General features: G+C 39.7%; 1 long non-coding RNA gene across 3 annotated transcripts in view; it reads right to left on the minus strand.

Moving 5' to 3' along the window:
* Positions 1-885: 885 nt before the first annotated feature.
* LOC138150095 (uncharacterized) overlaps positions 886-15,757 on the minus strand; it is a 32,760-nt gene continuing 17,888 nt past the window's right edge. For 2 of the 3 annotated variants that reach the window (XR_011165509.1, XR_011165508.1), the window contains exon 5: positions 886-1,335. This is a non-coding gene — a long non-coding RNA (uncharacterized lncRNA). Of the gene's footprint in view, positions 1,336-12,870; positions 14,636-15,757 lie in introns of those variants that run through there. The other variant, XR_011165510.1, reaches the window with a different exon arrangement.

Raw genomic sequence — 15,757 nt, forward strand, 5'->3', positions numbered from 1 at the left:
AGTGAGGCCCAGACATGAGAACCTAATATACTTCCAACTATTTAAGTTGTTCTTTATTCCTTCATTTCATAGTTCCAAAATCCATAGTTCCAAAATTCCAAATCTCATTGGAGATTTCCCTTTCTATTACTACCTCTAAGATTTTGTCATTATTCTATGGAAATACTATCAGTTTTAAGGACTTATTTTGTAGCCTGAAATTTTACTGAAGCTATTATCTCAATTAGTATCTTTGCTGATTCCCTAGGATTTTCTAAGTATCAGCCGCAGCAAATAGGGATAATTTTATCTCCTCTTTACCTATACCTTTACATTTCTTTATCTTGGCTTACTAATATTGCTAGTAGACAAATATTTATGAAAAATAAAATACCCAAACTAAAAAAAAGCTGAGAGATTAATTCCAGAAGGAGAAGTCAAAGAAATAATTAATGAGCTGCCATATATAAAAGAACTGGGATTAGATAAATTCACAAGAGAATTTTCCTAAATATTCAAAGAAAAGGTTTTGTGTATGTGTATATATGTACATGTGTGTATATGTATATGTATATGTCTATATATATATGACTTTTAAATTTAAAAAAGGATGGCATATAACCTTATTTTTTTTCTATCAGGCAAATATGGTTTTGACACTCAAATCTGACTGACAATGTTAGGTATGGAGTCTAGAAGACCTGAGTTCAAATACAGGGCTCAGAAACTTATTAGTTGTATGATGTGGGTAAGTCACTTAACCCTGTTTGCCTCAGTTTCCTCATCTGTAAAATGAACTGGAGAAGGAAATTGCAAATCATTCAGTATCTTTGCCAAGAAAACCCCAAATGGGGTCCTAAAGAGTTCAACACGACTGAAAATGAAACAACAATTTTAAAATTTGTATCTTATTTTTATTGATACTTCTTGCTTTTATATCACATTCATCTCCCTAACAGTTTATAACAAAGTTTAAAAAAGAAAAAGGTAATTCAGCACAAACACATCAACATTGTCTGATGGAATACACAACATTCTACACCCATAGTCACTGCTTCTGCAATGAAAGGAGACTGTATTTTCTCAATTCTTCTCCAAAGTCAAATTTGGCCATTATAATTACACAAGATTCAGTTTTGATTTTTTGTTCTATCTATATCATTGCAGCAATTTTGTAATTTCTTGGTTCTGGTTACTTCACTTTGCATCAGTTCATATAAGTCTTGTTATAGTTCTCTGAATTCTTCATATTCATCTTTTTTTAATAGCACAATAACATTCTATTACATTCATATATTGTTATTTGTTTAGTCATTTCCCAACTGATTTGCTTCTACATTGTTTCCAGGACTTCTTCTACAACAAAAAAAGTTAAGCAATAAGATATAAAAAAGAGACTAAGGTAATAATATTAGCAATAAAGAGGTTAAAATAATTTCTAATTGAAGATAATATAATTGTGTAGTCAGAAAATCAAAGTGACTCAACAATAAATTAATTGAATTTAGTAACATATAATATAAACTTTAATCAACATTTATTAAATGTCTACTATAAGCAATTCACAGTGCTAAGTGTTGAGGATACAAAGACAAAAACAAAACAATTCCTGCCCTCATGGAGCTTACATTTTACTGGGGAAGATACAGTACACATATACAGGTAAGTGTTTTCAAGGCATATATAAAGTAAAAAGATGAAGTGATTTTAGGAAAGTAGGAAGAGGGCTACAACTGAAGATGAGGACCATTTTGCAGGAGATAGCTGGCACTTGAGTTGAACTTAGAAGGAAGGTAGGAATTTTAAGAGCCAATATTTTGGGAAGAATAGCATTCTGGGCATGGGAACAGTCGGAGAAAGGAATGCACTCCAGCTATGGGTCAGTCTCTGCAAAAGCAGGAATGGCGAGCCAGAATACATGAATAAGGAAAAACAAGTAAGCTAGTTTGGCTAGCTTTGAATATGCAATGTGTAAATGAAAATGATGTGAAATGAGCCTGAAAAGGCAAACTGGAACTTGGCTAGGAAGGAAAAATTGGCATAAACACAAAAACCATTTATAATAATGACAAAATATGTAAAATATCTAGGAATTAGCATTCTAAAACATGCACTAGTCTTAAAGGAGGACAAATTTAAGATAATGTTGACACAAATAAAGGAAAAACTAAACAATCAGAGGGATATCCCTTGCACATGATTAAGTTGAGTCGATATAGTAAAAAATGTCAATAATTTAAAAATTTTTTTTGCTTTTTTTTTTGAGGGCAATTGGGATTAAGTGAGTTGCCCAAGGTCACACAGCTAGTTAAGTGTTAAGTGTCTGAGGTCGGATTTGAACACAGGTCCTCCTGACTCCTGAGCCAGTGCTCTATTCACTGTGCCACCTAGCTGCCCCTAATAATTTAAAATTTTTAAATTATAGTTTCAATGTAATGTTAATCAAAACAACGTATTACTTTGCAGAATTGGATAATATAATAACAAAATGTATATATACAAACAAATAAGAAAGATGGCCTATGAAAGGGAAAAAAACCCAGGTAATTTCATTAATATCATGACGTATTGGAAAGAATATTGGACTTGTAGTCAGAAAAGCAGCATTTGAAGCCTGGCCCTGACACTTACCACCTCTTTAATAATCAGCAAGCCACTTAACTTTTGGTTAAGACCTTTTTATTCCTCAGTTTTCTCACCTGTAAAATGAAAGATTTAGACAAGATGATATCTAGGGTCCTTTTCCAGTTTTAAGTCCTATGACTTGCCCTGCTAGTCTCACAGAATCATGGATTGTTAGAGCTAGCCCTTAGAGGGGATCTGTTCCAATGGCTTCTAGTCTTTTTGTTTGGTTTCTTGTTGTTGTTGCTTTAACAAAGGCATTTATTGAAATGGCATACAAAAAAAAAGCAACGATAAAATATTTCCCCCATAAATCCACAGTGCACTTTACCACAGATACACAAGTATCAGTGGAAAGAAACACAGAATTCACATGTGGCGACACACAAATAGGGAACATACATGACCAAGAAAACTTATAACTCCAGCACCACAGGACCCAACATCAATGTATTCTCCTGATATCCTCACACTGCTCCTTGAGGGGTTCTGTGCTTTTCTGCCTTTTTGAGTACAAGGATCCCTTTTTTATTTGATGACAAATTTTCAGATCTCCTTAAGTAATAATTGTACTTATTAATATCCTTTCAACAAGAAAATGCATGTGAAAAAGTGACTGGATTATCACTTTTCAATCCATTTTTATTTTGCTAGTTACAAAATCATCTACCTGCATTTGAAAACTAGTAATACATAAAATGTCTGTGTTAAATCATCATCACTACAAGCAATAATTGCTAACCAACTGCTGCCACCAATGTGCAGATGAGCAGCACACTCCAGACCACTGATCCTAATTCCAGCCCATCCCTCAAAGCCATTATTTAGGGAAGCAGGGTCCAGCCATCCCTCCCAGCTGCCAACCAGCTACCATCCACAGGATGGGAAAATCAGCCTACTGAAGCAGCAAGCCACCTTGAGGGAGAGACTGGAAGGCAAAAGCATGAGCCAATCAAGTCAAACCACCAGCATCACCATCTTGACCACCATCTCCCCTCATACCTGAAGGAGCTAGCCCAGGGCTCTGAAGTCAAGAGCTTTCAGAATAGCAGCCCAGCACCCTGGGCCATTATCCTAGAAAGCAACCTCTGTGATGATGTGCTACTGAAGATATAGCAAAGAAGTTCTTGTCACCAAAATCCTTGATACTGTCAAATGACTCGACATCAGAAATGGATACAATTTTATCAGTGGAAATGACATTTTCAGAAAAGAGGAATTACCACCTTTTATGTCACTGTACCTTACAATGGGATCCCTACCCATGGGACCTTTCCATCTGACTTGCAGCTGAAACCTTCTATGTGTGTTGTCCCTCCCATTAGGAAGTGAGCTCCTTGAGAGTAGGGATTGTTTATTTCTATCTCTAACACCTACCATAGGGCTTTATACATAATGGATGCATAATAAGTATTTTATTCATTCATTCATTAAAGGGATGGTTTGGCAACGAGTTGTTTAACCACTCCTATTTGTCCCTCATTCTCCTATTGACTCATTGTCCACTTGGGCTTCCTAGTATAGACACTCCTTTTCTGATCTGGAAAGTAGTATCAAAGGATCTGTAATTGTCTTTACCATTTTGTTAGCTCTGAGCCCCCAGTCAGAGACAGTTTAGAGCTCTAAACCTAAATCTCTTCTCTGGTATTTCCCCTTCAATTGCCAGTTCCCAATAAGCAAACTCTGACTCAAAATGTTAATGATTATATTGTTTATAAAGATGTAAACATTTAAAACAATGAAAGGTAAATAGACTTTCTGTGCCCAGAGAAAATTGTTTCAAGATCCCATGAAGGGAGAAAGGAGATAGAGGATTACTTCTTTGGGTTTGGGAGGAAGAAAGGAGAGGTTCATCAATATGGTTTGTTTCTACTAACATCTTGCCTCATTGTCCCAAGCAACCTAGCTTCCAGAGTCCCTTTCTTTATGGCACTTGTTTCTGCACGTGCTTCCATGTGCTTCCTCTCTCAGCTAGCTCCAGTTAGCCTCTTAACATCTCCTCATTTTCTAGTTTCATTTACCTTCTATCTGTCCATTTTCTTGGACTAAGATTCTATCTCCTAGATTCAGTGTCCTGCCTTTTAAAAGTCACCATAAGGAGTAGCCTATCATTCTTCATCCTATTGTATTGTTTCCCTTCTAATTCATTCATGGGACTCATTTTCATTACATAAAGTGATCACCTATTCAGAGGCATCTTTTATACTTAGCTTAAGAGCTCACTGTGTCCCATGTATCCTTTCTGTTGCCAGGGACTGAGTTTCCAAGAACAACTTCCTTTCACAAATATGTGGGGTATATAACTTATTGCTTTCATATGAAGTAGCTTTGCTTATTTATTATGCTGAATAATTTAGTCAGATGGACACTTTGCAATAATTTCATGTGCCTTCAGGAGGTTGTGGTCCACAGATTGGTAACTATAGATTTATTCCTCCTTATTTTATATACAAGAAGTGACCCTTTCACCATCATACAGGCATATATTTGGCTCAAATGTATTCAAACATATGCACCTAAATACAGGTCTTAAAAACTAATGACCTTTCAAATATATTATTTTATTTCTCAAAATGCACCATATATCAAAATATAGCTGCAACAGCATTCTAGCACATGCACAGACTGCCTCTGATGGGACTCTCTCCATGAAGAGTCTTAGTAACATTGGATAGATATGCCTTGGAGAGATTGTCCCTCTTAACCTTGTAGTTAGAAGAAGCCAAAGCAGTTATAGAATGTCTATAAATGTTCCAACAGTCTCTCTAAGTCACCTCCATAACCATATTATCACAGTTCTTCAAAAAGCAGGCTCTTCAGGCTCTCCACTGGAGAGATGTTCTTTAAATACAACAGACCTCATCACACACTATATTTTACTTCAATTCAATGAGCATTTATCATGTCTTCATTCTATTAATTATTTCCTATTAATTCTGTATGTAGTTTGCTTCATATACATGTGTTTGCATGTTGTCTCCCCCATTAGATTACAGGCTCCTTGAGGGCAAAGACTGCATTTTGCCTCTTCTTGTATGCTTGGACCTTAGCTTGGTGCCTGGTACACAGCAGGTGATTAATAAATATTAACTGATTGAGTGATCCATTGCTCTGTGCAAGGCATCATGCTAAGTGCTGTGTTGCAAAGACAAAAACAAAAGTCACACAAGGCTCACAGATTTAGAACTAGAAAAGACTTTCAAGGAAATTGAATCTAAGCCCCTCATCTTTTTTTTTTTAATTATTATTTATTTATTTATTTTTAAGCAATCAGGGTTAAGTAACTTGCTCAAGGTTACACGGCCAGTTATTTCTGGGTGTGGTGCTAAGTATCTGAGCCCGGATTTCATCCCCAGGTCATCCTGACACTGGAGCCGGTGCTCTCACTTGCTGAGCCACCTGGCCGTCCCTTAAGCCCCTCATCTTACATATAGGTAAAGAACTTGGGACCAGGGTGGTTAAGCCATTTGCCCAAGGTCACAAAGACAGCTAAAACAACTTGCTTAAGATTATGCAGTTAATAAGTGGCAGTGCAAGCATTTGAACCTGTGTCTTTCAACTCCAAATCCAACAATCTTTGACTGCCTAGGCTGCCTCCAGGATAACCTCTACTTTCAAAGAGTTCACATTCTATTGTGGGTGAGGATGAAGGGAGAGCAACACTTTGTAGTTTATTAATTTTATGTTTATTTATTACCACAGCAAAGTGGCAATTATAAAAACTAAATGGGGGCGGCTAGGTGGCATAGTGAATAGAACACCGGCCCTGGAGTCAGGAGGGCCTGAGTTCAAATCTGACCTCAGACATTTAACATTTACTAGCCGTGTGACCTTGGGCAAGTCACTTAATCCCAATTGCCCTGCCTTCCCCCCTCCAAAAATAAAAAAAAAACTAAACTAAATGAATTTTTAAAACATATCACTGGAACAGAATAAAGTGTTCAGAAATGGAGCCAAATAGACAGGATGTACTAAAAGTCTATTAAAACTTAGAACCTCACTAAGATGTCTGGGATGCCCTATATATGAAAATTTAGGATTCAAAAAACTTAAGACCAAAAAACATCAAGGAAAGAAATAATAATAATAGCAGTTATTATGTGTCAGATGTTGTGCTAAGCATTTTATAAGTATTTACAAGTATTCTCTCATTTTATAATTATTTATGTTAATATCAATATATTAATAATTATTCAGTAAAATGTTTTGAGGAAAATCGGTTGGCACTATCGCAAAAAATAAGTTCATAGCCATATCTTGACCCATATACCACAATACATTGCAACTTGATCAATAATCCAAATACACTCAAAAAAAATATTCCAAAAGAAGAAAAAAGATATGTTAAATTCAATTACGGAAGGAAGAAAAAAAATCAAACAAATCAAAGAAATTACTAGAAACAAAATAGTATAATCTAATTGTAAAATTGAAAAGATTCTTCATAACAAAAAGCATTTTGCCTAAAATATAAAGAAAAGCAACAGATGGTGAAAAAATATTTACAGTAAATTTATCTGATAAAGGACTGACATTTGGAATTTATGAGGAATTGGGAGAAATTTGTAAGAGTAAGCCAGTTTCCAGTGGAGAAATGATCAAAGACACAACAGGTAACATTGAAAGTAGGGAACATAAATGTTTGATAATCATTTAAAAAATTGTACCAACTCTGTAACAGTCATAGAAATGAAAATGACAACAAGTTAAATGAAATAAAATCAACACCCATCAAGTTGGCAAAATTTGTTTTTTAAAATGGCAGCATTCCAAACTAACAGCTGGTGGGACTTTGGGAAAATAGGCATTGGTTGATGTTCATGAAGCCCTCTTTATGGGAAGCCTTTGGGTCCTTTTTAGGAGTTATGCTATGGTACAGATCCTTTGTCCCATTGCTAGGACTTATACCCTAAGGGTGTTATTAAAAAGGGAAAGAAACCTAGGAGCATAAAAATATTTATAGCTACTTTATTTGCTCTATCAAAAAAAATGGGGGAAAAAAACCTATGTCTCCAACGATCTGGAGAATGGCTGAATAAATTGTGGTATATTACTGTAATGGAATAGTATTGAGCCATAAAAAATGATAAACATGAAGCCTACGGAGAAATATGTAAAGACCTATAGAGACTTATGCAGAGCCAGGAAAGTGAAATCGGAATTGCCCACACACAGACTACGAGGGCATAAAAAATTACAACAGCAACAAAACTTTACAAGTACACAGATGGAAAAGAGCTCAGAAGGCAACAAACAAGAACAAATCAGTTATTATTTTGTTAAAGCTTATATATTTTTCCCTTTTACCAAAATGTAAACAGATCAGAGTTTATGACTGCATTTGGGGATTTTAGTCTTCATTATGCTTAGTTGATATTTTATATTTGTTAAGACCTTTGTTAAGTTTATAATAAAAATTGATTTTTTAAAAAATAAAATAAAACGTGGTGGGGTTAAGGGAGGGTTGGGTTAGACGATCTCTAAGGTGCCTTCTGGCTCTGACATTCTATACATCTAAGAAGACATGAATTCCAGGCTAAGTGGTAAAAGTAGTTTGGCCTTTCTATAACCCCTCATCTCACACAATGGAGGGTCTGGCTCTGTTCTGTGTCACCTTGGAAAGTGGAAATAAGCAACCTGGTAGGGAAAGAAAGGAAAAGGGCCCTAGATAGACCCTTGGGAAATAAAACAGACCTATCCAGAGATGGAATCAAATATATAGGCATGGTGAGTGGGGGGCAGAGAGGAGGTAAGGAGGAAGGAAATAGACCATATCTATGATTTTGTTGGTAGAGAAAAAGGAAATGTCTGATGAGAAAATTCCCTCTGCCAATGCAAGTGATTTGTCCAAGGTAAAAAATAAATCGACATTTGTTTATTTATGGAGGGGGGAAGGCAAGGCAATTGGGATTAAGTGACTTGCTCAACGTCACACAGCTAGTTAAGTGTAGCATGTCTGAGGTCTGATTTGAACTCAGGTTCTCCTGATTTCAGCACTGGTGCTCTATTCACTGCACCACCTAGCTGCCCATAAATCGACATTTATTAAACGCTTACTATGTGCCAGGGACTATATATACAAAAAGAGGCAAAATGCAGTCCCTATGCCCAAGGAGCATACAATCTAATGGGGGAGACAACATGCAGATAAATGCATGAAAAGCACAGGAAAAATAGGAAATGACAGAGGGAAGGCTCTGGAATTAAGAAGAGCTTTAAGGAAGGATTCCTGTAAAAGATGGAGGTCATTTGTCTAAATGGAGGAGGGAGAGCATTTCAGGCATAAGGGGAACAGCCAGAGAGAGATGCCAGGAGATAAAAGGGCAACATCTTCTTGATGGACCATTTGGGAGGTCAGTGGCATTGGATCGAAGAGCACATGTTGGGAAGAAAGGTATAAGGAAACTGGAAAGGTAGGAGGGGGCTAAGTTATGAAAGACCTTGAATTTGAGACATAGCATTTTGTATTTATTTACTCCTGGAGGCATGTGTCAGAGGCAGGATCTAAACCCAGGTCCTTGTGACTTGGAGGTCAATTCTCTGTCCGTTATTGCTACCCTGCTTCTCAGGAGAGAAAGAGGAAGACAGAGAGGGAGAGGGAGAGAGAGAGCTATTGTTTGATAAATAAACCCAAGCATTGAGTCCAAATTCAGTGCTCTGTCCACTACACCATGCCCCTTCCTTGCCCCCTCATTCTGCTGTTTATCCTTCCCTTCCTCTAGCCCAAATCATCAACTTCTGCTGAGCAAGGTCTGGGGACCTGAATGACTGGTTCTATGCTTCAATCTGCTCCTGGCTGTGCCATTCCACGATTGCCTTTCCCTACCATGACTAGGAAGAGCCAGTCAGCTCAAGGATCCTGAAGGTAACAACTGACGATGGTGAAGCCTGGCTAGTTATGTGCGTGCTCGTGTCCTTCCTCCATCCTCTCCCTTTCTTCCCAGGGTTGCTCGTCTCTTCACTGCACTCCTTCCTCTATTCCCAACCCTAGAGGTATCACAGCTATTCCCTTTCCTTAGTCAGTCTTTTTCTTTTTGCTTGCAGATTTCCTCTTTCTTTGTTCTTTAATCTTCATTCTGCCATTGCTTCTATTTTTTTATTTGATTTCTTTAGATTGGTCTCCATGTGTTTCTTCCCATTTTGTGCCTCTTCATCTCAGTCTTTTGACCTTTCTCTATCACTTTTTCTTCCTATTTCTTTTTTCTAGCCATCTACATGTTTCTTCTCTTTGCCCTTCAGTCTCCCCATCACTGAGGTCTTTCCTCCATCCCTCAGCATTCCCACCTCTTTCCCCTTTCCATCTCTCTGGGCAAATGGTACTTTGCTTCAGGGTGACATGGGAGCGGGTATCCTTTCTCCCTGAGAGAAACTCTCCCCACAACTCATCTTAAGGACCTCTACTACTGCTGGCCATAGTCAGAGATCATAATCAGAAATGGGCCCATCTCTGGCCATTGCTTTTAAGAATTCCCCTTTCCCCACCATCTCCATGAGGTCAAGTGAACCTCGATTATCTGGACTGTACCCAAGGGCTTGTTGTGCTTCGTATCAGAGGCACTTCCTGTGTCACTCATCCATCCCCCCAATTTTTTGTTGCTGGTTATGGATTTATGGATTTGCCATCTCTTGGTCATTCAGGCTGCCAACCCCTCAGCTTCTCCCACTCGGTCCCACACGCTCTGCACCTCTCTGTCCCTCTTCCCTCCTCATAGGGTGTTCCTCAGCGTCTCCATCTCTCTGTACGTTTCTCAGCTTCTCCTTGTCTCTGGCCCTCAGTCCCTCCCCGTATGTCCTTTTGTCTCCACATCTTTGTCCTTCACTTCCTTCATATGTGCATCCCTAGATTTCTTAGTCTTTATCCATATCTGACCTTCACTCATCTGTCATTCTTCAGTCTTAGTTTTTCTACATATCTGTCTCTCCGTCTCTTTCTGTGTATCTCTTCTCTGTTCATTTAGCTGGCTTGTGGCAGACCCGGGTGAACAGAAGGGGAGGGGAGAGGGAAGGAGGGAACTGGCTGGAAGCCCAGGCCTGAGTCAGAGGCATGAGGCATCGTGAGTCAGGCTGGAAGGGAAGTCCCTGCAGTAGGGGCTTTCAGAGCTGGGATCACAGGCAGAGAAAGTGTCAGAAATGCTCCTTTGACACAGTGACCTTGCCTGAGCTTGGAAAGCCAGACAGATGCTTATGCCCACAAACACCCCCCCTCCCCCAGCCCTGCCTCCCACCCAGAGATGCACACAAAAATCAAACATATAGACAGAGATCCACAAATATTTGTACACACAAAGAAGCCTGAAATTCACACTCACGTGCATTTGACAAGGAACACAAGGCTCTCAGGCTGATGAGTGTATGGTCTCACAGACACACACACACACACACACACACACACACACACACACACACACACACCCTGGAACTCACTTCTCCCCTCCCTCCTCTGTCCACATGACGATGTTGACTTTCATACTAAAGGATATTACTGATCCACCATGAGCAGAGCACTTTGTGCTACTGGACAAATGGAATTTTTCAAGCAGCAGGGATAAGTTTACAGAGAAACCATCCCTCATCTGTCTCCCCCTAGTCATCCAGGTTGGTGAGGCAGCGATGGCTGGAAGATGCAGCTGCTAGTGAGAGGAAAGGTCTCTAACTCTGGCCCTGGCACTTACTAGTTGTGGGTCCTTGTACACCCACTACTCATGGGTCCTTAACCTGTCTGGGCCTCCCTCTCCTCCTCTGTAAAATGGGAATGATATCATGTGTCATACCTGCCTCATAAGGATTCACAGGATTTCAGAACTGAAAGCAATCTCATCTAGGCCAACCCCAGCATTTTATCAAAGAGGGAAACTAAGGCCTGGAGAGGGCTGACTTGCCAAAGGTCACACATAGTTGAGATTTGAAACCAGGCCCTCCTACTCTTCCATTCAGCCCCTCTTATAAGCCTCAAGGTACTATGGAAGCTAGAGCAATTATCTGGGGGAAAAAATAGCAGGGGGACACACTCTTCACAAAGGCAGCTGGGTGGTACAATGAATAGTGTTGGGCCTGGGGTCAAGAAGATGAGAATTCAAATCCAATCTCAGATACTGACTAGCTATGTGGCCCTGGGCAAGTCACTTAACCTCAGTTTACCTTGGTTTCCTCATCTGTAAAGCGGGTATAACAGCACCTACCTCTGAGGATGTTATGTGCTGTATAAAAATTATTTGGGCAGCTGAATGGCATAGTGGAGAGAGTGCCAGGCTCGAAGTCAGGAAGACTCATCTTCCTAAATTCAAATACAAGCTGTGTGACCTGGGGTATATCTCAGTTCTTTATTTGCAAAATGAGCTGGAGAAAGAAATGACAAACTACTTTAGTATCTTTGCCAAAAAAAAAAAATCCAAATGGAATCACAAAGAGTTGGACAAAACTTCACGACTGTGCACTCACACTTATCCCCATTACATATGAAAATACACACACCACTCCACACACTCATATGAACACGCATGCCCATTCTATAACACACACACACACACACCTGTTCAGTCAACAAGAGCTGCCAGCCTCTTAGCATGGAGTGGTAGAGGTCTTATTCTTCCACTGTTATTGAAGACAACCAATGACATCACACAGGTGACGTCCTGACTTGCTCATGAATTGGATTTAAGTGAAGCTGCCTTACTCTTTTCTCCAGAGTCATCAAAGTCCAGGGGGCAAAACAAAAGTCAAGACACTGGCGATGGCCTGGGTAGTAGAGGAGGGAGGGAGGGAATGAATCCCAATTCTCCATGAGAAAAAAGCAGCTACCTTTGTTCTCAAAAGGCTCACACATGTTAGATCATTGAGTATGGAGGAAGGGAGAGAGGGCCATATTGTCCTACTGGTGTGTTCAAGGAAGCCAATATAGAAACTCAAACCTAACACATTAAAGGCGTCATGGTACAATGGAAGAGCGCTGACTTTGGAATCAGACCAGGGTCCAAATCCTGACTCTGATGTTTACAATTGGTGTGACCATGGGCAAGTCATTTCACTTCCCTGGGCCTCAGTTTCCCCACCTGTAAAATGAAGGGGTTGGACTAAATGACCTCTGAGGTCCCATCTAGCTCTCTATGATCTCATAATTTGTTTTAAACTTCTATAATGTACTCATTAGAGGCAGCTGGGGATCATTATTGTGCTGGACCTGGAGTCATGAAGACCTGAGTTCAAATCCAGCCTCAGACAACTTCTCAGTTGTGTGACCCTAGTCAAGTCACCTAACTCGGCCTCATTTTCCTCATCTGTAAAATGAACTGAAGAAGGCAATGGCAAACCACTTCAGTATCTTTGCCAAGAAAACTCAAACAGTGTCAGAAAGAGTCAACATAACTAAAACAACTGAATAACAACAATGCACTCCTCGTATACTATAGTTCTCTACATTTGCTTTATTGTCACACAGATATTCTGAACCAGAGAGGGATTTCTTGAGAGTCCCTCCCCACTCATGATGTGTCTCTCACCCCATTTAGTAGAGAGAGAAATCTAGAAGTTCTGTGAGGGCAGGGATCACATTTAATTTTTATTAAATATTTTTCTTTCATTTCTCCCCCCATATTTAATATTCATTGTTTAAAGAATGAATCTTCTCCAGTCGCTCAGACCCACCTGCCATCTTGGGTCAGCTGCCCACCCCTTCTCATCTTTTCTCTGGCCCTTCCTTCTGTACCTCTACTAAGGAGAGGTCTTGTGTGGAAAGAATTAGACTTTTCTTAACACATCTAAATCCAGTGTATTCTCTTTTACCCTCTCCTTGAGTCTCCTTTTGATTCAACTGCTTTTTGTCCATCGTACCATGATGTTGGGGTTATTCTTGACTCCTTCTTTTCCTTCACCTCTCGCAGCCACATGGCCTCCAAGCTGTTAGGTGATTCTGTCTCCTCAATAATTCTCCATCCATCTTCTCTCCTTTCTTTCCGCTGTTGTTGCCCTAGTACAACCCCACATTACCATTCATCTAAACTGTTGCTATGGCCTCCTAACAAATCTTCTTACCTCCATTCCCTTTGCTCTTCAATCATCTTGCATATTTTCCCCTAAAGCATGGATCTGGACACATCATTCCTCTCTTCAAAACCCTTATTGCCTACTATTGGCAATAGTAGGCAATTTAAACAAAGTTCAAATCCCTCAAGCTGGCATTTAAGGTCTACCAAAATCTGGTGTCATTCTATCCTTTTTTTTTTTTTGCTTTTTTGAGGGAGGACAGGGTAGTTGGGGTTAAGTGACTTGCCCAAGGTCACACAGCTAGTAAGTGTTAAGTGCCTGAGGCCAGATTTGAACATAGGTCCTCCTGACTCCAGGGCTAGTGCTCTATTCACTGTGCCACCTAGCCACCCGTCACTCTGTTCTTACCTCTGTGTATACTACAATGCAGATAAACAGGATGATTGATGTCAAACTCAAATAGAAAGGGGGTCACTAAACAGTGCACAAGGATCGCTGCAGCCATCTGTATACTGACTTAGAAAACCAGATAATTATCTAGGTTCTTTTGTGTTTTTATTTGGGCAGCTAGATGTTGCAGTGCATAGAATGACAGGCCTAGAGTCAGTAAGACTCCTCTTCCTGATTTTTAATCTTGCCTCAGACACTTATTGGCTGTATGACCTTGGGCAAGTCACTTGACCCTGTTTGTTACAGTTTCTTCATCTGTAAAATGAGCTGGAGAAGGGAATGGCAAACCATTCCAATATCTCTTCCAAGAAAACCCCAAATAGAGTCACAAAGAATTGGACACAACTGAAAAATAACAACAACAAAATTATTTATTTTGTTAAACATTTCCCAAATTACATTTTAATCTGGGGGCTTCAGCAAGCCATTATTTGTCACCTCTGAGCTGGGCTATTCACCTGAACACAGTCCATGCTTTTCCATTTTCTTGCCTATATTCATGATGTTATTCATGTTTAGAATGCCTTCTCCTCACCTCTCAAATTCCTATCTGTTCTTCTTCACCTTTCTCCAGAACTTTCTCCAGAACCCTCCAGCCTGGCATCTACATATGAAACAAAAGCTCGGATTTGTATCTACCTGAGCCAGTGCTGGTGTATATATGAAAACAGCTAGCTGTTCAAGTCCTCCAAGGCCTGGGTAGGACAACTTCTTGTCCAGTTGTCTCAGAAAGAAAAGGAAAAAGATGATTACTCTCCTGGGTAGAGAAGAATCTTCCTTCACCTCACCTACTTATGCTCAGATAACCCTCTCCCTCCCACTCTCCCACTGGAAAGAGGAGCTACTTCTGTGTTTTCCCTCCTCTTCTGCCCTATTCTCCCAACACCAAGTAAGCAATGTATCAACCATGGCCCTGGTGAACAACTGGGGCTATGGAATAGCATCTTTTTATCAAAAACAGGGGCTCTTACCCTGATCTTGGTTTAAAAAAAATTGATAACTGTTTCAATATAAATGGTTTCCTTTGCAATTCTATGCATTATCCTAAGAAGGGGTACATAGGCTTCCTCAGATTGCCAAAAGGGGCTCAAGACACAAAAAAGTCTGAGAATGTCTGATCTAAAGGGAGTTCAGAGGAAGCTGAATAGTAGAGAGGATGATTCAGTCCTGGGTATAAAAATAGGCCCAGAACATTTGAGTCTGTAAAACTGAAAGAAAACAGATTCTGAAACTCAACAATTTGTTGCTTCCCTCAGTATTAGACCCTTGTAACCCATCCCAGATGTCACTTATTAACAGACCCCCACCCCCAACCTAGTTTAGATCCACATGTATGTTTTTTCATCTAATTCTTACAACAACCATAAGCCTAAAGAAAAGCAGTGTGTCACTGTATTAACTATCCAATCTGAGTTGTCTACAAGGTAAAGTTTGCCTTAAGACACTAGCCCAGTAGTCACCCAAGATCTCTCTGGCACATAGGCAGGAGAGACTGCAGCACCCCTTATAACCACCAGATGGTATTTGGCTTACAAATGCCTAGACTCCCTCCCTCCCTCCCCTTAAATGGGGACAAACCTATGGCTTTTAGTGGCATGCTGTCTCAGTTCAGAACTTAATGTAGTGGATCAAATAAGAATATTATTTAAAATATATGATCTGTAAGAAGTTATAAAGCCGCACTTCCTACCTTCTTTCTGGCTACTGATGTCCCACATTCACAGGA

Source organism: Petaurus breviceps, unplaced genomic scaffold, assembly GCF_028583685.1.
Source record: "Petaurus breviceps papuanus isolate PSGF00001 unplaced genomic scaffold, PetGlider_PUasm1.0 90865, whole genome shotgun sequence".
NCBI classification, from domain to species: domain Eukaryota; kingdom Metazoa; phylum Chordata; class Mammalia; order Diprotodontia; family Petauridae; genus Petaurus; species Petaurus breviceps.